This window comes from Linepithema humile, chromosome 8, assembly GCF_040581485.1.
Source record: "Linepithema humile isolate Giens D197 chromosome 8, Lhum_UNIL_v1.0, whole genome shotgun sequence".
Taxonomy (NCBI): Eukaryota; Metazoa; Arthropoda; class Insecta; order Hymenoptera; family Formicidae; genus Linepithema; species Linepithema humile.
Window position 1 is genome coordinate 5,040,760 of NC_090135.1, and position 25,208 is coordinate 5,065,967.

The window sequence follows — 25,208 nt, forward strand, 5'->3', positions numbered from 1 at the left end:
CTTTCTTATTTTATTTTCACCAGGGTTCTTTTCACATAAAAAAGCTTTATAAAAACAAAAGCAATAAACTAATAATATTTTTTTCCACTTAAACTGATAAGTCAGTCATTCTACCAAAACTCTAAGTTTTGTAAAAACTTTTTTGTAAAAAAAGAATATTAATTATTATCTGTTTCTTTTATTTCAGGAACATATAGAATATGATGATGAAATTATGTCAAGTGAAAATGATGATAAAATTATGTCAAGTAAAAATGATATTATGTCAAGTGAAGATGACATTATTTTTAGTGAACATGATGATGATATGTTAAATGAAAATGATACTTGCCTTAACAGCATCCACAGTTCTGAAGAAATTCTTGTGAATATGATGGATAAAGTAATAATGTAATATGCAAAATAATATTTTTAGATGGATGTATTAATGCACACGTATATTAAAGTAGGTACTATTGTGTACAGATTTATAATAACATAAATAAATAAAACAAGATTATTAATATTACAAATTACTTTTTTTTATTATTTATTATTAAATAAGTAAAACTTAAATTTCTTAAATAAATAATAACTCGTAATTAATTATCAATCTTGTTACGTCCTACGTCCTGTACGGATCTTTCCCTTGCACAAGTTTCTCACGAACAGTCGGGAAAATTCAAAGAAACGTTCCGAAAATATTATTTTAATGATTTAAGATCCCGAATGTACTATAATAATCTTTTAGGCCTTCAATCGAAAATTTGTCGAGATAAGACACGCGACCGCGATAGTAGACTTTGAATTTTTGCCGACAGAAAAGCTGACGGAACGATAAACATGTCATTCGAGCAATCCATCTATTAATCTTCAAACAACCTTTTTTATCTTATTTTTATTAACAACCCCTCGGAAGGAATGTCTCCCTTCCAAAACCCAAAATTTCGAGTATAAAAGGAAGACACCCAGCCGTGAAGCAGGCAGTTAATATAGTTCTCTCAACATCTCTGAATCCAGCTCAATTATTATCGAATCTTAGTTCATACCTTAATATATTAGAAAAACCGATTGTATCTCAAAGTGCTTGTATATCAATAATTATAGTAAACGTGTTTGTTAAACAATATTTCGACTAAAACCATTTCTCACACATTCAACCTATCCCCGCCTCATTCTTAATTGTTTCTTCAGATCAGCACTCAGTATCGATATTTTCGGTGTGGACCACCGCACGTGGTATCGATTTCTGTATCCCCGCGTATCGTGATGCGGCCCACCGCACGCTTTACGCCTGGAATTTCTGGACTAACATAAAATTCCTTTCTTATCCCGAAATCCAAAACTCGTCGCGGAAGAGTGAAGTACCGCGCGCAGCAATTGCTTCTCCAACATTTTAAACCAACCTCCGAGCAATATTCGTTATACATCGGTGTGAATACGGACCACTGAACGACCCAAGAAGATCCAGATATATTTCCAGGACATCCAAGTAGTAAGTCAAATCCTTCATAATTAAATAATTATTAGTTGTAAGACCTCTCGCCTTCCTCTTCTACCCCCCCCCCTTCCCTTTGAAAATCACACGAGGTTCCATCCTTGGTAAAAAGAGTTAAGTCTCTTGACCAGAAAACGGAACCACGAACGATTGGTTGAGGCCTCTAACAGGGTAATATCGATCTTTACGATCGTTGACCTGTTCTCAGCCAAAGAAAATCGTTCGGCTCGCGCGGTCGCCTCTCCTCATACCGACCAGCGAGCAAACACCATAAAATACTTTTATGGTTGCGTCCGCCCGTATGCCTGACCCTACCCCTTTCCCTCCAGGTTAGGACGTAACAATACTAGTATAAAAAAAAAAAATTGGGGGCTCGTCCGGGATAAAAAGTGCGATTTTTCAAAAATAGGGATGACAACGAGATCTACTTCTAATAAAAACGAAATAGAAGCACAGTATCAAGCAGCCTTAAGAGGAGATAAAGATTCTAATTCCACAAGCACACCGCACACTTCACACCTTACATCGACACCTATTCCCCCATCTAAACGTAAACCTAAAGAATTGAACTTTTCGGCAGACGGGTCAATATTAGATAAAACCCTCCCAGAAAGTTCTGTGATCGAGAATAATTCCGGCGATTTCGGTGACGAGACTATCAAAAGGGTTGATAACGGCGGACCTTTAACTTCAGAAACAAAACCAAAAATAAAGAAAACCATGTCGCAAGGTAATCCGTTCGCTACCTTAAAATACGCAGTAGAAGCCATCCCATTTTTCGACGGTAAAAATATACCGTTGAGCAATTTTATTGAGGGATGCGAGGAAGCCAAAACCATGCTTCCCGAAGAAGTCGAGCCTCAATTCACTAAAATTTTACGAACTCGCATAGTAGGCGAAACCCGTCGAACTATACTCGACGAAGATTTTGATAACGTTGTCGATTTAACTAAACATTTAAAACAAATCTTCGGAGGAACAAAAACGGTTTATCAATTACAAGGGGAATTAGGGAGTGTGTACCAAAAGAATGAAGAAGATATAATCACTTACTCAAATCGCGTAAAAATGTTAGGAAAGCAAATATTAGAAGCCTATCATAGATCTGACCACGTAGTACCGAACCAAGATGTTCGAACGCCATTAGAGAAAGATATGTGTAAATGTTTCATCAGAGGCTTAAATCCGGAAATCGAACAGAGAGTCGCTCGAGATTTAGATTGGAAAAGGACAATAGCCGACGCATTACGTGTAGAGAAGGAACTTCGCACCATGACAGATTTACGACGTGGTACTATTAACTCAAATCATAGCCGCTCAACAGAAACCTGCCAAATTTGTTTTAAGATAGGCCATGCGGCCGCTAGTTGCCGAAAGCTCACACAGCTAGCAGACACTTCCAAACAAAATAATTTTGACACAGAAATTTTGATCTGCCAAATTTGTAAAAAACGCGGACATAGTGCAGATAAATGTCGATTACGCGATCCTCGAACTCAGCGACCGATAAATGTGGTACAAGAAACCACCGTATTAAAATGCCAATTATGTCTAAGGTCGGGTCATAACGCAAAAAATTGTCGCTCTAATAACTCTCACAATGGAACTAATAATTACAATAATAAGATCTCCGTAATTTGCCAGTGGTATGATAAACCGGGTCATTCCGCTAATAATTGTTGGAAGCAACAAAACGAACAATCAAATTCAAATAATCAACTTAGAGTAACGTGCCAGATTTGCAATAATTTCGGTCATATTGCCAAAAACTGTCATGTAAATTCCAACCCACAAATAAATTCCAACCAGCAACAGAACGTGCTTTACTGCCGTTACTGTAAAGAAAAAGGGCACTTACTCGAAAATTGTCAATTACGGATTACCAGTAATAATCGCAGGCGAGATAATAATAACTCGGGAAACGGGAACGACCCCTCGAAGTCGGGCATACCACAGGGGTCCGGCCAAACTTCACGCCCGCAAACATCATAAAAACTCAAGCAAAAACATCCTCGTCAGAAATCCAATCTGTGACCGTGAATTTAGACAAGAATAGTCGCGTGCCTACTATTCAAACAAATATTAATAACATCGCCGCGTTAATAACTTTTATGTTAGATACTGGATCTGGACCGAATGTAGTTAAAGAAAAATATGTTCCTGAAAATACAAATATTAATCATTCAAATATCTTAAAACTTAACGGAATAAATGACTACCCCGTGTACACTCTCGGAGAAATTATGTTGTCGATTTTCAAGATACCCGTAAAATTTCATATAGTTTCCGATGATTTTTTGATATCCCAATCCGGCATATTAGGAAACGATTTTTTCAAACAGACTTCTTCAAGGATAGATTACGCGCATGGTCACCTAAATATCGCGGGAATGAATATACCGTTTGCTTCGCCGGAAATTATTATAATACCACCCAGATCATCATCATTGTTTTACATAAGAGTGAAAAATCCGGAAATAGATATAGGATACGTACCAAAAATTAAATTAATGCAGGGAGTTTATTCGGAAGACGCGATCGTAGAAAATTTGTCGGGAAAAGCGTTCTTAAAAGTAACAAGTAATCTAGACGAGGAAGTAGAAGTACGAGTACCGACTCTACGCCTCCGACCGTTAGACGAAATGTTTAATGATAAAAGAATCGAATCAATCGATATAATACAGGAATCTACGGATCCTAAATCCAATGCACTAAATAAATTAAAAAACCTCGAAACCAAAATGTAAAAACGAGAATAATAATTATGATAAGAAAACGGAAATGTTAGAAGAAGGAATAAAAAATAAAATCAAAAAAGAAAGTAAGAATAAAAATAAATTAAATAGTGTTAAAATTAAGAATGAAAATATTGTTGAAATTAAAGAGGGAAGAATTAAAACCCCTCCAAATAATTCAAAAATTCTTAGAGAGGAAAATCTCCAAACCTCTCCTCTAAATAATTTTTTGAGCAATTCTAAGACCTTTGACCAGGGAAGTTACCGTACTTCTCCACCTAATCCAAAAATCCCTGGAGGTGGAAGCCACCAAATCTCTCCAGAAAATTCAAGTCCCGTCGTTTGCGAGGAGGGAAGTAGCCAAATCTCACTACGTAACTCGACACAAAATTCAAAAAGGAGAAGAAGCATATTCTCCCTAGAAGATATTAAATTTCCAAAGGTCGGAGCACTCATAAAAGATACTGAAGATAAAAGAATAGAAAATTCGAACGTAACGATCAGAGAACTCCTTAACAAGATTCAACATTGTAATCCTAATATCATGAATGATAATAAAATTAAAAATAAAAATAAACCATTTTTAAAGGTTATCGCGTTGTCGCAAATAAAAACTCAAGAAACCATTGATAAATTTATGCGTAAACGAAAATCTAAACACAAAGATAAAATTATAGAAAACTTCCAAAACAACGACAAGCCTGAATCAGAAAAACAGGGTAAAAAAATAAGAAACAACCAACTTGAATCCTCAAAGTCACACGAATGCTTAGTGATATCTGAAAAACCCGAAGAAAACCGACTGAGTGAGATTATAGAATTATTACGCTTAGAGCATCTAAACGAAAAGGAAAGGAAGAGTGTCATAAAACTTATAACTGACAGCCAGGATCAGTTTCATATACCTGGAGAGCAATTAACTGTTACCGATGTATTGCAACATCAGATTGTAACAACAGATGATCGTCCTATAAATACGAGGCAATATAGATTTCCACAACTGCATAAAAAAGAAATAAACAAACAAGTGGAAGAATTATTAGAAGGAGGTATAGTCAAACCTTCACAATCACCTTACAATACACCCATATGGATCGTGCCTAAGAAGGAAGATTCCAAGAGCAATAAACGCTGGAGAATGGTTTTGGATTTTCGTGCTTTAAACGAAAAAACAATTGGAGACGCATATCCATTACCTAATATCATCGACATATTGGATCAATTAGGAGGAGCACAGTACTTTTCTGTATGTGACTTAGCCTCCGGTTTCCATCAAATAAAAATGAACCCAGCTGACAGTCATAAAACAGCATTCACTACACTTTTCAGACATTATGAATTCGACAGAATGCCTTTTGGACTAAAAAACGCACCTGCCACATTTCAACGATTAATGGATTTAGTATTATCTGGACTACAAGGACAGGAATTATTTGTTTATATGGACGATATTGTTATTTATGCCACCTCCCTGGAGGAACATAAAAGAAAGTATAAATTATTAATCGACAGATTGCAAAAAGCTAACTTAAAACTGTAACCAGACAAATGTGAATTTTTAAAAACAGAAGTTACATATTTAGGACACGTAATTAGTAAAAACGGAGTTAAACCTGAACGGAGTTGAACCTAAAAAGCTAGAAGCAGTAAAATTGTTTCCCAGACCAAAAACATCAAAAAACATTGAACAATTTTTAGGACTTGCAAGATATTATAAGAGATTTATACCTAACTTTTCGAAACTAGCAAAACCATTAACAAATCTATTGAAAAACGACACTCGATTCGAATGGACATCCGCTAAGGAAGAAACGTTTAAAACGCTGAAACAATTATTGTGCAAGGAACCTGTGTTACAATATCCTGATTTTACAAAATCATTTATTTTAACAACAAACGCTTCTGGAATAGCAGTAGGCGGAATATTATCACAAGGAGAAATAAATAAGGACCGTCTAATAGCTTACGCATCTCGAACTTTAATAGATAACAAATTGAAATACGATACATACGAAAAGGAAGCATTAGCGATAGTTTACTGTGTTAAACAGTTTCGACCATACTTATACAGACGAAAATTCACGCTAGTAACCGATCACAAGCCTTTAATGTGGTTTAAGAATGCTCAAGATGCGAATATGAGAATATTACGATGGAGACTAAAATTAGCGGAATACGATTATGAAGTGGAATATAAAGCAGGTAAAATGAATGTAACCGCAGATGCATTATCACGAAATCCCCAGATAACAATTTGTGAGAGCTTACGTCACCCTCACGGCGTGATTATCATGCGTCCGTGCAACAACGCAATCATATTGCCCTCACGATGTGATAGCGGTACGTGTGCGTGCTTGGAAGGTGGCACTATGAAGACATGCGTGAGAGAGTATATGATATATATGAGCGATCGAAAAGAGATGTCAATCACTGTATCGTTATATATATGATTGTATTCATCACAATAAAATACGCATGAAAACATTCTTTGTGAAGGCTCAGGTCATCCGCACTGTGTGATACTCACACGTGCATGCAACAATGCAATCACATTGCCTTCACGACATGACGGGGTAAAAGATAACCAATATTGAACCGCCATGCGCGAGATACACAGGATGTAAACTGAATAGAAAAGTCCTTTATTGTTTTGCACAATTTCCTTTTTTTTATTTATAAATTTTACCCCATTTTACTGCCAAGTAATATTACTTGCAATTTCCCAGTTTGAACTTTCGCGCAGCGTGCACGTGCAGACAGCAGCGACACGCCGCGCACGAAAGGAAAAAAAAACAAAGAAAGAGATAAGGCGTCATTACCACTTTGTGCCTTATGGACTGGATGTTTTTTACTGCTTGTTTATTTATTGTGACTCGGGAGTAATTGTGCAGTGTAAACGATTTTGAACAGGATAACTACGCAGAGAATATACAGCATTTACGGACAATCAATTGAAGGTATGTATAAATTGATGTACATGCTTAAACGCGAAATGCAGCCCTAACGGAAAAATGCCTTTTGGAAATCACAAAATTACTCCCAATTGGCGTTTTACTTCGAATTTTTTAAGTTAACTTTGAAATTTTGAAGTATTGCCAATTGGAAGTAATTTCGCGACTTTCAAAATGAATTTTTCCATAAGGAAGATGCGATGAATAGAGGTTATAATATATCTTTAAAAAAGTAAATTTCCATTGTCACAGCTTTTTAATGTGAAAAAGTAAAAAAAAAATATTTATTGCATTATCGTGTAAAATCTCAGAGAGTAAATTCTTATTCAGTAGCTTATCTCCAGTGGTTTTAAGAATTTTTGTATATTAATGTATATTAATCAGTTTTCTTACGATCGTATTTCAGACAATTATATAAATTCGGTTTCGACCGTTGAGATCAAACCGAAGCAATATTGGTATCTGATACAACTTTTATTTCATCGATTACCTGCCACAGCTACAAAGCATCAATAAGGTCACTTTTGGTTGATAAACCATTTACACGCTGACGCCTTTTGGTAAGCAATTTTTAAAAATTTGTAATTATTACATATTCTTTTCTTTTTATTAATAACCACTAGTTCTGCCAATCTTTTTTTTCTAATAAATTTTTTAAATAAATTTTGAAAAATCTACGATTTTGTTTCATGGAGATATAGTTATTTTTATCACATAGTAAAAATCTCAAAGTGGTACAATTCTTTTGACCGATACTGTATATTATATTGTAAGTCACTTGTTTGGCTTTGGCATGCAAATATTTTGTCACTTGCACTACTCAATTGAAATGTTACAGGTGTAGTATTGAAATATAATACAATAAAATATATTTATTTTGTTTCAGTATCGTCATATCATTGGATTAGGTGCTGTGAAACTACGAGATTTCATTTACACTGCAATCGAACAAAGCATGAGTGATGAATAAGTTTACCTGGCTTGGAGATGAACAGACGGAACAATTACAGGACACAAAAATGATGAACATAATATTGTTACGTCCTGATCAGACTTCACGATTCTTTTCTTTTCCATTAAATACCAGACCTAGTAAACACGGGACCAACAAAAAACTCTTAAAGAATATTATAACGCCAGAGCTGTTTTTCTCACAAGACACCATGAGCTCGAACTTTCTCACAGAGAAAAATAGCAAGGGGGATAGATATTTGAAAATACCTTGGTCGGTCAGCGTGTCTATCGTCGTCAGAAAAATCATAAAAGTCAAAACTTGCGGTAACTGGAGTCTTTAGTCAACTCCAGATGTTTAAAATAAGAAATAAAAACTGGCACCAGCTAGCCATATACTTGGATTCCGCCTACGGGAACCCTAGCTAGCAGATAGGGTTTTTACCGAGTGACGATCGGGCAATGACTACAGTCGTACGCCTAGAAGGCATGACACCTGGTACGGTGCACGTGTTCAGTAGGTCTGGGAAACCGAGATGCATTAATCGCACTCTCCACGCGACCCCAGGGCCACGCGACAGTCGTAAACTGTCAAATTTATTAGATTAGTGATCCAAGGCCTCGCGAACTCATATATCGATTTTCAACCCTCCAATCCGAAAGCCGGGAATCGGGGCAAGCACCTCTATAGACCACCCTTCATTCCGTCGTACGGTCTAAAGACTACGCCCACCTAGATCTTAAGACACTGAGATGCACCCCACCTATACTAATTAACACCAACCGGGTTACGCCACCTCAAAAACCTACCCTCATCGCATATGGACCCGAAACGACGCTTCCTTATTCGTTAGGGCCTCTTTCTTCCTACCCCCATTCCAAGTAACCTAAGTACCTAAACCTAATCCTATTAGCTAAAAATGACGCCACCCTCCCCCACATTAAAAATCTTCTCACAAGACTAATTCCTATTCGATCCCCGCTTCAAAAACCCAAGATTTTCCAAATGGATCCACCTTAAAGAAAGGGTATAAAAACCCGTTTTGATGGCTCCAGAGGCAATCATATACAATTAGTCACTCAATTCTTCAAGCAGTTTTTGCCAAGTTTTTCACACAGTTTTCGAGTAGTTCGGGCCGCGAATTAAAAAAAAAAAAGTCGATACTTTGTCGCGACCAAGTGGTCTCAAGTAGAGAGTCTATCACCCTGACGACACCATCCCGCAGCAGGATGCCCACACGTTTACAAAAGGGTCCGACGCCTACACAACACCATCCCTCAACGGGGCGCCTGCTCAAAACCACCGAACATATTCAACCCGATCCGGAACTATCCTGTAACGAGTAAGTTAGTTCATTTGTTTTTATTTTTCCTCTCATTAGTATTCTCTTTATTCTTATTATGTGCTCCGTCCCTATTTCGTTTAAAATTTTTTGTGTTATTTATCAGTAAGAACTGAACATTCGCCGCGACCCAACAATCGTCGGAACCGTTCGGACCTCTCGGCATTCGCTCTCTGCCTAGCCATATTTCTCCCACCATACATTAGATACGCGGCGAGGGTCACCGTAAGACCCGTTAGAATTAGGCGGCACACCCCATGTAATAACTCTCGTACAACCACACACACGTAAACCGACCCACCTCCTGTATCACCATCGATTCCTCAGGAATTTCCTCAACAATCTCCTCAACCCTTTCTTGACCTTTCACCACTTCCTACCCCCCCCCCCTACAGGTCCATCTCTCCGATCCTTGAAGAGCTCCTGGAGTACAGACCCCCTTCGCCTGTCCGTTTCCACCCTCCTCCAGTAGAGGCTCAACTGGAGGAACTCCCACATAACGATCCGGAGTTCGACAACATATCCGTCAACTCCGAAGCCACCACCATAGAATACGTCGAGCCTCCTCCAAGATGAAGAGGAAGATGATAATTACGAACTACGCCTTTTTGACACTGAAGAAAATGATAATTACAAATCGCACTTTCCTGATAGCGAGAAAGAAAATTACGAATTACATTTTTCCGACACCGAAGAAAATAAAAATGTAATTAAAAATAATACAGACTCGATATTATTTACCCAAGAAGAATTAGATGAACCAAATCAACAAATAATAGAGAGAGCATTAATTCACAGTCCACCTACACATGATAGAATACTAACAAGAAGTCGGACAGCATGACATCGAATTACCGATCAAGACGATTTATAAAAAGAGCAAATAGACGATAACATTATATCGTTAGACGATAGAAATGATCCGCCTGATAAAGAAAACAGTGATGACGAAGAACAAGAAGATATAGACAATAACCAAGAAATCAATATCAAAAATTATAATAAACCCACTATTAATAATCAGCAAATAATGAACATAATATAATCTCGCTAATAATGAATCTAATAATGAATCTCGCGATCTATTATTCTTACGTAAAGATAATATAGCATATTTTGTTGATACAAACGGTAAACCTTTAGATTCCGGTTCGCAAAAGTTATTCGAACAAAACAAACTTCCGAATTTAAATAATCTTACGTTAAACCAATCTAAAACCATTAAAGTAAAAAAATATTATCATATAGTATTGCCGATAAGTGAAGAACAACGAGAAGGCCCAACATTAACTTTATCTCGAATCATAACCGCTTTAAATAACTTAAAAGAAACTGTTGAAAAATTAAAAATTGAAACAATTGCTAAAACGGATTTCATTAACAATGTACCGTGGAATAATATCAAAAATCAGCTACAATTAATATTCATTGATGCACCAATTAAATTAATTATTTGCAATGGATTAGTTAAATATCCACCTAGAGATCTACGACCAATAATAATAGGAGAAACGCACTGTTTACCCACTGGGGGACATCGCGGAGTAACTATATAAACGTATAATAGAATCAAACATAATTATTACTGGGAAAATCGAAAAATAGATGTACAGTATTTTATCTAGCAATGTTTACAATGTGATAAGAGTTTGAGTTTTGCGGAAAACGAGTCCTGCTGCGTGGCACACGCGGCGCTGGATCTTTGTTCGACTGGCGCAGTAGTTCCGTCCCAGTCGTAACATGTACTACGCGCCTGAGAGACTTATTGTTTTTTTGAGAGTTTTTATTTCATTTTATATTACGTTCCGCAAAGGACTGTATTCTTGCCTTGTGTATTAACAAGTGTTCTTACTAATAATATACTTGTATTATTGAAACATAATCTACATTCTCTGTACGTTATTAACTCTCAACAGCATATAATATCTGCAACAAGGTTATAGGCCCAGAAAGTTTCCGTTGCGCATAATACTACTAAACTTCGATATGGCAAATGTAAATGTTTTTGATCGAGTCGATCGACTGAATAGCAATAACTACCGAACATGGAAGTTCGCCATGAAAATACTGTTGATACAAAGAGAATTGTGGAAGTATGTAGACGGATCCGCAGTGTTACGCGACAATGCCACGGCCGAACAAATAAACCACAGATCAAAAGATGAAAACGCATTGTCGACTATTGCTTTATCGATAAATCCGGACTAGCAAATTCATATAGTACATTGCGAAACAGCGAGACAAGCATGGTTGGTCCTTGAAGAAATATACGAACCAAAGTTAAGGCAGCGTATAATGCAACTAAAAAGGCAATTTGTTAGAATTCGACTAAAAGATGACGAAAATATGGAATCATACTTAAATTGTTTAAAAATCTGTTTGGATTCTTTACGTGAAGCAGGAGCAGAGGTTAAAGACGAGGATTTGGCATATGCTATACTTTCTGGACTTCCGGAAACCTATGATGCTCTCACAATAATACTCGCAAGTCTAAAGGACGAGAAATTTACTTCAATAAAAATAAGGAAATCTTTATCTATGGAACACGATAGAAGAATGTCCCAACGCGAGGATGAGCAATAAAAACAAGAAGTCGCCGCATATCAAATAAAGAAAGGTAAGCAAAACACCTCTGGAAAATCTAATAAATCTGGAAAGTGTTTCAGTTGCGGAAAACAAGGACATTTTGCGAAGCAATGTCGAAATAAAGAAAGGAAGGATGACAAGAGCGACGTCACTAAGGAAAAACAGATTGCTTTATTTACGGATACTAATGATACTTCATTGAAAGATGCTTGGTTGATAGATAGCGCCGCGACATACCATGTTTGTAAACATAGAAAATGGTTTGAAAATCTAAAAAGAATTAAACCTGAACCCATTGGTACAGCTAAAGCAGCAGCTCATCCAGATGAGGGACCGTTAAGTGCACAAAAAGTCGGCGATATAAAACAAGTTAAGATCAATTATAAAACCTACGAGGTAATTTTGCGAAACGTTTATTACGCACCTAACTGCAGAAGAAATTTGATGTCAGTAGCTCAAATAGAAAAGAAAGAAAGAATATTAGAGTTTAAAAACGAATTAGCTCGCGTCGCGGATGGAAAAACAGATCAACGAATAATCAAAGCTCGTAGATGGGATAATCTCTATATAGTTTAAGCGGATGTAATAAACCCTAAGACTCAAGATATAATTAAACTACATTCCGCGAGCATGACAGAACGAGATGTGTGGCATCGGCGTTTTTGTCATATTAATAATAAAAGTATAGAGGAGTTAAGACAAAAAGGCTTTGTTCGTGGATTAGACTATCATAAAGTAAACTCAAATCTTTGTTATAGTTGTTGTATTGGAAAATCTACTAAAGCACCGTGTAAACGTATTAACAGACGTCAGTCAAGTGGCGTGGCGGAATTAATTCATTTCGATTTGTGCGGTTCCATGCCTGTTAAATCTATAAGCGGATCAAGATATATGATGACATTAACAGATGATTATTCTCGTAAAACGACGGTTTATTTTTCAAAGAATAAGGACGAGGTAGTTTATAACATCAAAATAAATAAAATCCAAAGAAATAAAAGCTCAAAGATAAAGCATCATGTTTGTTATATCATATCAACTGTTGTATCATACTCAGACAGTTTCTGATAATCTTTATCCACGCATCATAGTCTGCGAATTTCAGAAGGAAAGCTTCAGTCTCAATAGAAAAAACAAATTAAAGGTTAAATAAACGATAATGCCGGAGCAACAATTAATCAGTGTAAACTCATGTCAATGCAAAGAGGCTCACGAAATGAACATCTTTAGATGTGACACGCATTTTTTTCGATATAAATTTATAGATTTATAGAGTTTTAGAACAGATACCGGGCTCGAATATTGTAATAAGGAATTACAAGATTTCTTTGACAAATTAGGTATTAAACATGAAAGGTCATGTGTTGAAACTCCTCAAATGAATGGTGTAGCTGAACGTATTAATCGAATTCTAATGGATCTAGTTCGATCCATGTTAACTTCAGCAAAACTACCACCATCTTTCTGGGCTGAAGCAACGAGTGCAGCAGCTTATATGAGAAATAGAATAATTCACGCCAACTTAGAAGATGGCGTTCAAAAGGAATATGAAATGGGAAACCACCAAGCGTGAGACATCTCAAGGCATATGGATGCTTAGCTTATGCACATTTGCCGCATCAAAGAAGAAAAAAGTTTGACCCCCGAGCTCGCCCGTGTGTTCTTGTCGGATATTCCAGTCAAACTAAAGGATATCGGCTGTGGGACATTAAAAAGGAAGAGTGTAACGTCCCCATATTTTAGCGAGTAGATTTCTACTCGTAAATTTTTGTTTTAAAACTTTCTAGTTTATCACCTCTTGGAATTATCGCTCGCTGTATCAATAGCGCCCGACACATGTCGCCAGAAAGGCGCAACACGAAACCTTTCGCGTAACGTAAACCCCTTGTTGCGTTTCAAAGCGCACGACTGTAAATTATCTGTCGTCACTCTCAAAACTTAGGTCCGGATATCACCTACGGTTTTATGTTAACCATACCACTCTCAAAACTTAGGTTCGAGTATCGCCTGCAGTTTTATATAAACCATGCCTCGAACATTCGATATTCAAAAGCGAGATTACATCTATGTGCGGTCCTATTGCATAGGACAAACCTTTGTCTCTGAAGATCTAGAGGAGTATAAATACGGGCCCTGCGAGGCCGCCGAGTCAGTCAGTATTCAATTTTTCAGTAAGCCGTCAATATTCAGTCAGAGAGTCAGTTTCGGTCAAGTTGTTAGTTTTCGCATTCGCAATTTCAATTCTGACTCAATCTCGGTCTAATTCTAATTCTAGTTCTAGTTTCGTCCTAGATCAATACGGTTAATTTAAGTTCGGGTTATCAATTTTATACGTTCAAGTACTTAATCCGCGAACTGCGCGTTCCATTTCTAGAACATAAGTGCTTATATGTTTGTAAGAATTCTTATTTTATAAGTTCATTTGAGTGTAATTTCATTTATTAACCAATGTACTCTTATTTTCATTTATAATTACATTTATTTGGTTGCTTTGAGAATTTTATCTTTAATTTCAAATCCTTAAACATTATTCCAATTTAGCGTGCGATCCTTAAATTCCAACGAACAATAAAAGGTAAAGACGTGTCGCGAAATAACTCTAGTGCAGTGATTCCTCGACCGCAAGATAACCACAATGACGCATCTGAAGATTCATCTCTACACGACTATCAGCCTGCTATTGGAAGATCGATCCTGGAACCGATCGGGCGCCTTACAATTAGATTGAGTTATCACTGGCTTCAGGTACCATACAAGTCGACACCGGTGAGTCCGTTCCAAATTCATTTGCATGGGAAGGTTTAAAGTTAAAATCTGAGCAAGAGAAAATGCCAGATACCGAAGTAACATCTTCGCGTCCAGACTCAAATTGTAATTGTCGTTTCGTGTACTGTATCTTGGATAACGCGTGCTTGAATAGAAATACTGGCACAATATTGTGCCTCAATTGTTATCACGATTTATCAGAACCAACGCGCAATGATTTCGAACACGTCCTTGGACATCATTTGAATATCGGTTCTATAGTTCCATTAGCAAAGTGTCGTGTTTGTGGCCAGAACGTATCTCAACCTTTTCCAGTCCGTCACTGTCTCGCGTGTCTCAATCATTTTATAAGCCTAACAAATCAATTAACTCGAGAAGGACGAAGTGTTGTTAATCTTCCCGATCCTACCAGTGTGCTACTTGGCGGAGGGCCGGGAATACGTACGTTAGTTATAACCAGCTTATTAAATCAACCGTCTGATTAATCGAACCTTAAATAATTGATATGTGTGTGGGGAAACGTTACGCTTGTCGGTCGCCTCGATTGGAATATCTTTATAGGTACTCCTTAGCTAGTTGCGTTCGTGAAACCAGCTTCGTGAATCCTACGGCAAAAGAGCGTCTTTGCAACGAATGCATCGCTAGCGAGCCGATTGAATATAAAAGTTTATTCGTAGTTTTAAATGATAGGCATTACGCATCCGTCGAGCGTCGCCGCCCAAGATTACATTGCATTATTTGCCATCGCTACCTCGCGTTGATTCAACCGATTTCCGAGTGTCACGAATGCGAAGACAGGTACCTTAATTATATGCAAAATCTCGCTGAAAACGGAGAAAGTTTTTATGATCAGCGAGACTCAATGTTACTCTCTTAAATTTTCGGTCAAAATACATTTGATGCATTCTATTAAGCGATTCTTTCATTTCAAATGCGTGATAATAAAACTTAAATAATTACACGTCAGTCACAATGGTTGATTACTATTTCTTACTACGTTGCTGTATTATTATCATATTCATTTTCTTGTGGTCTTACTCGGATTCATTATTCGTCTTTATTTAAATTAACTATTCATTAAAATACGGTCCTAATTATTACTATACACGTTGTTTTGCAGAGTCGCAACAAAATATCGATGCGATACTGCTTTGGACGGTGGTGGGATACGAGTGTCACGGGTAACAAGTAATGGATACGCGCAGCGGTAAAACCACGAAAAGTGCGAAACCCGCTGGAGAGATGAATATCGAGGAACAGAAAGCCCTCCTCGCCTCCAAGGAGGAGGATCTTAAGGAATAAACTAGAAAATTCATGCAACAACGAGAGAGATTTTTACGATAGAAAGAAAGCCATGAACAAGATTTAGATAGTATAAAACAGGGACTACAAACCAAAGAATTAGAATTAAATAAGAAATTGAACACTCTTATAGAAAATGAGGCAGATAATGAGCGTATACGCTCCCACTTCGACTCCACCACCAGTACAATCCGTGTCGAAAATACTACTTCAGGACCAACTCCTTTTCTGGGCGGACCTATGCGCCCACATGACGTTTCAATTGGAAGGGACATCGATACCGACGGGCCCCGTATATCATTTCGCGAGGCTTTGGAGACAATCCCCGTTTTTGATGGTAGAAATATCCCTTTATATCAATTTACCCGCGCTTGTCGTCGTGTAAAGAAAATCTTTCCTCCCTCCGTTGAAAGAAATCTTACTAGGTTGTTGCTCACTAAACTCAGGGGGAGGGCAGTATACGCGATAGAAGATGAAATATGCGAATCAGTGACTCGTCTTACCGATCTCTTAAACGAGGCGTTTGGCTCATTTAAAACCCTCGACCAATATCGAGGCGAGTTGAGTATCATATTCCTGAGGCCTCAAGAGCACATCCTCGACTACATAAGTAGGACTAAAGATTTGATATTCATGCTTCCAGTAAGCAGACTTTTTTATCGGAAGATGTACCTCTGGAGGAAAATGAATGCGATATCATTAGCAACGATGAAAGTGTACATAAACAGGAAGTCGAATTATTAACTGCACAGAAGAAATTCGCAACATCTGACTGCAATTGTGGTATGGCAGAGAAGTACAAAAAACTTGAGAAACTATATTTAAAAAGTGAAAGATCGAAGGTTTTAATGAAAAAAAATCACAACCGATTGCAAGTCATTATGAAGAGGAAAATTATGAAACTGGAAAAAATTGTACGTACGTATGTATCTTCAAACGAATTTAATAATAGACTTTTTAATTCTGATCAAAAAAATTTCTTAAAAATTCAGTATAAAAGAATGCCAAAGTGGTGTGATAGTACTTTAGTTAAAGCGTATCAATTAAAATTTGCATGCGGTACTTCAGGCTTCCCTCTCTTAGAACTTTGCATAGAAACTTAGAAAAATGGAAATTTCAAAGCGGACTGTCTACGGAAATTTTCGAGTTTTTACGTATAAAAGTTTCACAGTTTAAAAACGACATAGATAAAGATTGCTGCATTGTTCTTGACGAAATTAGCATTTCTCCGGGGAAATGGTTTGATACGTCCACGAATACGTACGTAGGTAATGTAACTTTGCCAGGTCATAATAGTAACAATGAAGCGACACATGGCCTAGTATTTATGCTTGCAGGTGTTGCTCAAAGGTGGAAACAAACCGTGGCATATTTTTATTCCGGTAATAGTACAAACGGATCGATTTATAAGTCAATAATTTTAAATATTATTGAGGAAGCTAACAAAATAGGATTGCGTGTCCAGAGTATCGTATCCGATATGAGTGCTCCGAACCAGGCAATGTGGAAATCGTTTAACATTAATGTTTCTCGATATTCGACGGTATAAAATAAATGTGAGCATCCATTAAATGAAGGGCGACACCTTTTCTTCTTTCATAATGTTTGCCATGCACTTAAGAATTTAAAAGAAGGCATTGAATCACGTAAATGTTACTATTCCTGCGAAATTTGTTGATAAATATAACTTGCCAACAAACACACTAAGTTCGAAACATTTTACGGAACTAATTAATGCGTAGAAAGATTTACAATTGTCATTAGCACCAAAATTGCTAGAAGATTATTTAGATAGGTCCAAACACTTTCTAAAAATGAGGGTGAAAAATGCATACAATGTTTTGAGCCGAGATGTAAGCTCAACGCTTAACTATTTAGCTGTTGAACATAATCGAGAAGAATACAAGACGACTGCTTGGTTGGTTGCACAAATTGCACGATGGTTTAAGATAATTAGTTCTCGAAGCCTTACTTTTGCTATTAGCAAACACGACAAAAAAATATATAGAAACAATAAAGTTTTTGTACGAATTTGTTGATTTAATTTCTTTATTAACTTTTGGTTCAAAAACAGATTTGAAGCCTTTTCAAAAAGGTATTATTATATCGACACGCGCGATTGCGGTATTTTGACTGAACTCGCTGTGTCCGAAGTCAATGGACTTACGGCTAGATCGTTCTGCGAGGGTCTCCCCCTCAGCTACCGACTGCAGTTATCGCGAGAAGTTCACTCCAATCCTTTCTCGGCCTTCTCGTGTGTGAAAACACTTGCAAAACGTCAAGAACTGGATAACGAGAGATTCTCGGCACCTCAACGGTTTACGCCGCGCTACAGCCCTGTTGTTGGGAAACCACTCGCTCAATCAACTCCTAACAGACAGAGTTTTTTGCCCACAAGCTCTGGTAAACAATTTGAACGATCGGAATCACAAAGTTATAACCGGGCTCGCGGAAAATCATCAAATCCTGGAGAAAATAAAAAAATTTGCCGATATTGTAAAAATATCGGGCATGAGATAGACGAGTGCCGAAAGCGAGCATATAATAATTCACGAAATACACAGGGAAACGCCGGCCGCCCCTCGAGACCCGCAGACGAGGCTCGAGCGGGGGGATCTCAAGAGGAGACTCGTCCGGTGAGAACAGTGGCAGTCGAAGAAGAGAAACCCGAATTATCATGCTAAGCACCAGCGACTTTTCTCACGCGCCCACACTATCTCTTTCAATTGATGGCCTTAAGCCTTTAATTAAATTTATGGTCGATACGGGCGCGAGACCTAATTTAATAAAAGAACAATGTGTGGAATCAAACACACCAGTCGACACGGAAAAAGCCATATCTATTAGCGGGATCACGACAGGATCTATTAGAACAAAAGGCGAAGTCAAGGTCACATACGGGGAGCATCAAATCAATTTACAAGTAGTAGAAAACGACTTCCCCATTCCTCAGGGCGAAATCCTAAGATCCGACTTTCTATGGAGAGTCTCAAATCTAGACCTATCCGATAGAATTCTCACGTGGAGAGGTACTAAGCTCCCCCTTGACGATGATCACGAATCAATAATCATACCCGCGAGATCACATAGCATCCTTCCATTTCGTGTTAATAACCTCGAGGTAGAGGTAGGATACGTGCCGCGAATCTTTCTGAGCAACGGAATTTACTTAGGAGACGCCCTTGTTACAAATCGGAACGGGAAAGCATATATAGGTGTGGTAAACACGAATGAAGAAGCTCATAAAATGCCAGTTCCGACAATAGAAATTCAGGAGATTGAATACTGCGCATCGCGGCCTGTAATAGACGCATCCGGTAGTCACGAAGAAACCCCGACCTTAGGGCATGGGACTGTCAATAATCACGTACCTACACGGTCAACAATGTCGATAACAACCATACAATCAAAAGAATCTCGAGTCAATGATGTAAAGGCCCTTCTAAGGCTAACACACCTAAACGAAGAAGAAGAAGCCCATGTAATTAAACTAATTAAAGATTACCAAGACTTATTTTGTCTTCCGGGCGATAAATTGCACTCCACAAAGGTATTGACGCATTGTATTCCCATAACTGACAATCAGCCCGTGAATACAAAGCAATATCGCTTCCCTCCGGTGCATAAAGATGAAATTCATAAGCAAGTTAATGAACTCTTAAAAAACAAAGTAGTAAAACCATCAACATCACCATATAACTCCCCCTTATGGATCGTGCCTAAAAAGGCAGATTCGAAAGGAAATAAGAAGTGGAGAATGGTAATAGATTACAGAGCGCTTAATGAAAAAACCATCGGGGATGCGTATCCTTTACCAAACATAACGGAGATATTAGATCAATTAGGAAGTGCAAAGTACTTTAGCGTCTTCGATCTGGCATCAGGTTTTCACCAGATCGAAATGGATAGGGAACAAGCGCACAAAACTGCCTTCTCAACTCCATACAGGCACTATGAATTTAACCGTATACCATTTGGCTATAAGAATGCACCTGCAACTTTCCAGAGATTGATGGATCAGATTCTCACGAGTCTACAGGGCGTCGAACTTTTCGTATACTTAGACGACATAGTCCTATATTCAAGCTCACTCCAAGAGCACGAAATAAAATTTAGAAAGCTAGCGGAACGATTCCGACAAGCCGGCCTGAGACTTCAACCCGACAAGTGCGAATTCCTCCGGAAGAAAGTCACGTACTTAGGTCACGTGATCAGTAAATTAGGGGTAAAACCCGATCCAAATTAATTGCAGTGAAACAATTTCCCGTACCAAAAAACGCGAAGAACATAAAGCAATTTCTGGGATTAGCCGGTTACTACAGGAGGTTTATCCCACAATTTTCTAAAATAGCTAAACCACTAACGGACCTCTTAAAAAAGAAAGCTTCTTTTGTGTGGAGCAGAACACAGGAAGAAGCTTTCGCGTCCCTACGTTTGATGCTTTGCGCAGAACCGATTCTTCAGTATCCTGATTTTACTAAAACATTTATTATTACCACCGATGCTTCGGGTTTTGCAATCGGGGGCATACTCAGTCAGGGCCAAATCGGCAAAGATCTTCCCGTAGCCTACACCTCGCGACTATTAAACTCTGCCGAAAAGAATTACTCAACTATTGAAAAGGAGCTATTAGGTATCGTATATTCAGTTCATCATTTTTGACCTTATCTATACGGGAACAAATTTAAATTAGTAACCGACCACAAACCTTTAGTCTGGTTACACTCAACCAAGGATCCAACCTCGCGGCTGGTGCGATGGCGATTAAAACTACTAGAATATGAGTATGAAGTAATATACAAGGCTGGGAAAAGAAATCTAAATGCCGACGCGCTATCTAGAAACCCCGTACAGGTTTTACCACTAAAAATTCATTCCGAATCCTCTAGCTCGGACTCAGAATCTATATTTTCTTCAAAACGCGCAAACCCACCGGGGGTTCTCACACAATTGTCAATGAAGACAATACCGTCAGCCCTCATAAGGGAAGCAGCCCGGAAATGCACACTAAAACCGACGATGATAAAGATGATTCCGATGAAACAGACGAAATTCCTCAATCCAACATATCTTGTGACAGCGACGATGACAGTTCCGCAATCCTCGACGTTAACAATCCACCTTACATTTTTACAGCTCCTAATATGACATACGTTAAGGATAATTTTACAACTCGCCAGGATAATCTGGTAATATTTGTTTCAAAAAGAGGCGAACCCTGCGAAGAGAGTAGCTGCATGTTACTAAAGCATTTCGATCAATTAAAACTAAACAACGGTACTATTGGACGAGCGCAAGTTTCTATTCAAAACAACCAACGCATCATTGCACTTACTATAAAAGAGAAGGAATCTCACTCGACAACTATAGAGATTATAAAAGAAACTCTACACTCGTTACTCGATGTAACAATAGAATTAGATTTGAAAACAATTTCCATTTGCCGCGGCAGTGTCGCAGAAGTTGGTTGGATAGAAGTATACCGATATATTTGTGAACTCTTTTCGGACAAAGATATAAATATCGTGATCTGTAACAATCAAATCGATATCCCAGCCGTAGGGGAAAGACAAAATATCCTTGCTGAATACCACTGCTCCGCTGTAGGTGGCCAAAAAGGAATCACTAAAACATACCATAGATTAAAACAAAGATACTACTGGCAGCACATGAAGCGTGATGTGGAACAATTCATTCAAAGATGCAGAGATTGCCAACTGAAAAAATTAGTACGCGTCAAAAATAAACAACCTATGATACTCACCGACACTCCGGATGCAGCATTCGATAAAGTGTCCATGGATATCATGGGTCCATTAACAAAATCACCCAACGACTACCAGTATATCTTAACGATTCAGGACTTGCTCACTAAATATTCTTTAGCGATTCCTTTAGTGAAAGCCTCTGCGCTGGACGTGGCCGAGGCCTTCGTAAAGGAGTTCATTTGCATATACGGAGCGCCAAAAGCCCTACTCACAGACCAAGGCTCACATTTTCTGAATAGCCTCATGAAGGCTATCGCGAAGAAATTTAAAATTACGCATTTCAAAACTACTGCTTATCGGCCACAATCAAATGGGTCAGTGGAAAGATCGCACCACGTTTTATGGGAATATCTTAAACAATATGTCATTAACGATAACTGGGACGAACATTTAAAATTCGCGTCGTTCTCGTATAACACTAGTTATCACGAGAGCACAAAGTACACCCCCTATGAACTTGTTTTTGGCCGATTAGCAAGATTACCTACAAGTGATTCATTTATAGATGACCGACAAAATAAAAGTTACACAGCGTATTTAACGAATCTTTTTAATAGCTTAAAAAACGCGCAAGAAAATGCGGGACGGAATCTTATAGACTCCAAACAAAAATCAAAACGATATTATGACCGACGAGTTCGAGCGCATACCTTTAAGGAAAACGAATGAAATATACTTGCTAAGAGAACCTGGCAAAGGTAAATTGAGTGCACAATACATAGGGCCGTATAAGATACTAAAGATATTGCCCAAAAATAATGTAAAACTAGAAATAGGCCCTCATAAAACTAAAATAGTGCACGTAGATAAAATAAAAATTGCCAGAAGTTAGTATTATATAAACAGAATAAATCGTTAGAAATTAAGATTTCATTGCTAAAACTCTAGTTCCCCCAGCGATTACCCCCACCCTTAGACTAAGTTAGGATATAAGCACGGCTCTAGCATCAGGAACCTCAGAAGATTTTCATACCGCCAACCAGCAACATGCAGACCAATATCATCGTCTTTGTGAGCACCATATTGTTCACGCCCATCGCCGCCCTCATTGGCTACGATTGTGGAGGGGAAGGTCTAAATATAACTACTATCTCTCTGACTAGTATAGGGAAATGCCAGGTAGAAAGCTTGGACCCCCGCTCTGAAGAAACCTACGTACAATTGCTGCAGCTGAGCGAATTTGACCACGTCTTAGGCATACAATGCCGAATCGAGATTGACCGGATGATTTACTATTGTGGCATGCACTCCCACATATCGACCGTGCAATACGCCAAGAGGGAGTACATCCACGAAATCTCCTCAGACAATTGTCGGAAACTCCACGAAACAGGATCCATTTCTTTAGGTGGCAATACTTTGATCACTGGAGTAAAAGTAAACTCCACCACCTCCCGTAGTATCACACTCGCAAGATCGGTAAGAGTGGACGGACAGTGTATGGGCACACAGTATAGCGACCCGTTTGGTAGCTGGGAGAATGTGGTCGTACAAGCATCGGTCAAAATCGCAACCAGAAAATTAGAAATACCAATAAAGTACTCGTCAAATGAAATCATCTTGCCTTCAGGGGCAAGGTGCAAAGCGACGGACGGAGAATGCATCGACGCCGACGGCATGACAACCTTCTGGGTAACCCAATCACAGGACAGTTGCCAATTTCGTAGATACGATGTCCTTTATGAAGGATCAGCACATTGGCTCACTCAAGCCTACCAGCCGACAGTATATACAGTAACCACCAAGGAAACAACATTTGCTCTGGCAAAAACCACGGAAACAAACCTATGTGGTTACAAAATTGTTAAGACCGAGCATCCGAAATTGTTTATCCTGAAAACCCAACCAGGCCGAACATTTAACACACGTGCGAAAGTAGCTGTCGATAACCTTGACATCTTCTCATACGTGAATTCGAAATTCATTTATGTAGAAAAACATCTAAAAACACAATTGACGCAGCTGTATCGGGATATTATGAGCCAGAAGTGTGCTCTCGAGAAGCAAATACTAGAGAATGCACTGTCTTTGGCCATCATTGCCCCGGACGAAATGGCCTCTCGCCTAATGAGATCTCCAGGATACACCGCCATCACCGCCGGCGAAATCATCTATGTAATTAAATGCGTACCAGTCAAGTGTAAAGTACGCCAAACGGACTTGTGCTATAACGAGCTACCAGTTATACACAATAATGCCTCCTATTTTCTATCACCAAGAACGAAAATACTAACCAAGGCAGGGACAGCCAGGAAATGTAACGGACTTCTACCCACTATGTATCAGATTGACGAGACCTGGTTCCGAATGACGCCACGGCCGGTTGAAACACTGGCACCTCCAGTAATTCAACCACTCACTAAACCAAAGTGGAAGTACGTAAGTCCAGCAAACCTTGCCACCAGCGGAATTTACTCCACAAAGGACTTAGATCGATTGCGAAACCATATCATGTTTCCGATTGAAAAGCCATCAATGCTAGACATAATAGCGCAAGGGGCTATGGGACGTTCTATACCACATGGAAGTATTTCTATGTACAATCTCATGGACCAAGCATCGTTGGAAAAAATTGCAGAAAACGCGGGCATCCGAATATGGCATGGATTCATCACATTTAGTTCTGCCAGCGCCGGAATATTGGCCATATTTCTGATTATACGAACTGTTAAATTCATGGTCGACTCGCTTATTCGAGGATATACACTCCACTCAGTGTATGGCTGGAGCATACATCTCATCGGGGCAGTTTGAAGCTCCATTACACATTTATTGTTACAATTGTGAAGCAGACAGGAATCTACCCCTAGGAATGAAGCAGCCAGGGACGACGAGTTCAAAGAATCAGCTCCTCCGGCACCTTACGAAGACGATAGTGTCAGTGTTGCAAATAAAGACTTGAAAGAAATTCAAATGAGAAACTATGGCGAATTAAATAAGTACTTACAACCTCTGTTAGAAGATAAGTAACTCACGAGAAAAGTTCGGAACAATCACGTCCAAACTTTTCATCCCAAGAGGGGAGGTGTAACGTCCGACACCCCTTTTCTTTTATTTTTTTTCGTTAATGTAAGAACGATTTATAACAATGTGTAGAATATAAGTATAACCTGTAACGAAGCGTATTAATAAGTATAATGATGCATAGAATATAGATATAACCATTGGCGACATATAGGAACATAGTATGTAACATCCTCCTTTCTATAATACTCTTACGATTCCTGCTATCGTAACGTCCTCCGGCCGTCATACTTAAATTTTTCTTTTCCCAAACTCTCTAAAATCTTCCACCTCCAGAACGTTCTCGAACCTTCCAGAATCTTCCA

At 38.4% G+C, this 25,208-nt stretch overlaps 1 long non-coding RNA gene across 1 annotated transcript; it reads left to right on the top strand.

Annotated features, from left to right (window-relative positions):
* The first annotated feature begins 16,886 nt into the window (after window positions 1-16,886).
* LOC137001579 (uncharacterized) lies at window positions 16,887-17,667 on the top strand. The gene is made up of 3 exons (XR_010891557.1): window positions 16,887-17,025; window positions 17,180-17,379; window positions 17,449-17,667. It is a non-coding gene; the product is annotated as an uncharacterized lncRNA (long non-coding RNA).
* The last annotated feature ends 7,541 nt before the right edge of the window (window positions 17,668-25,208 follow it).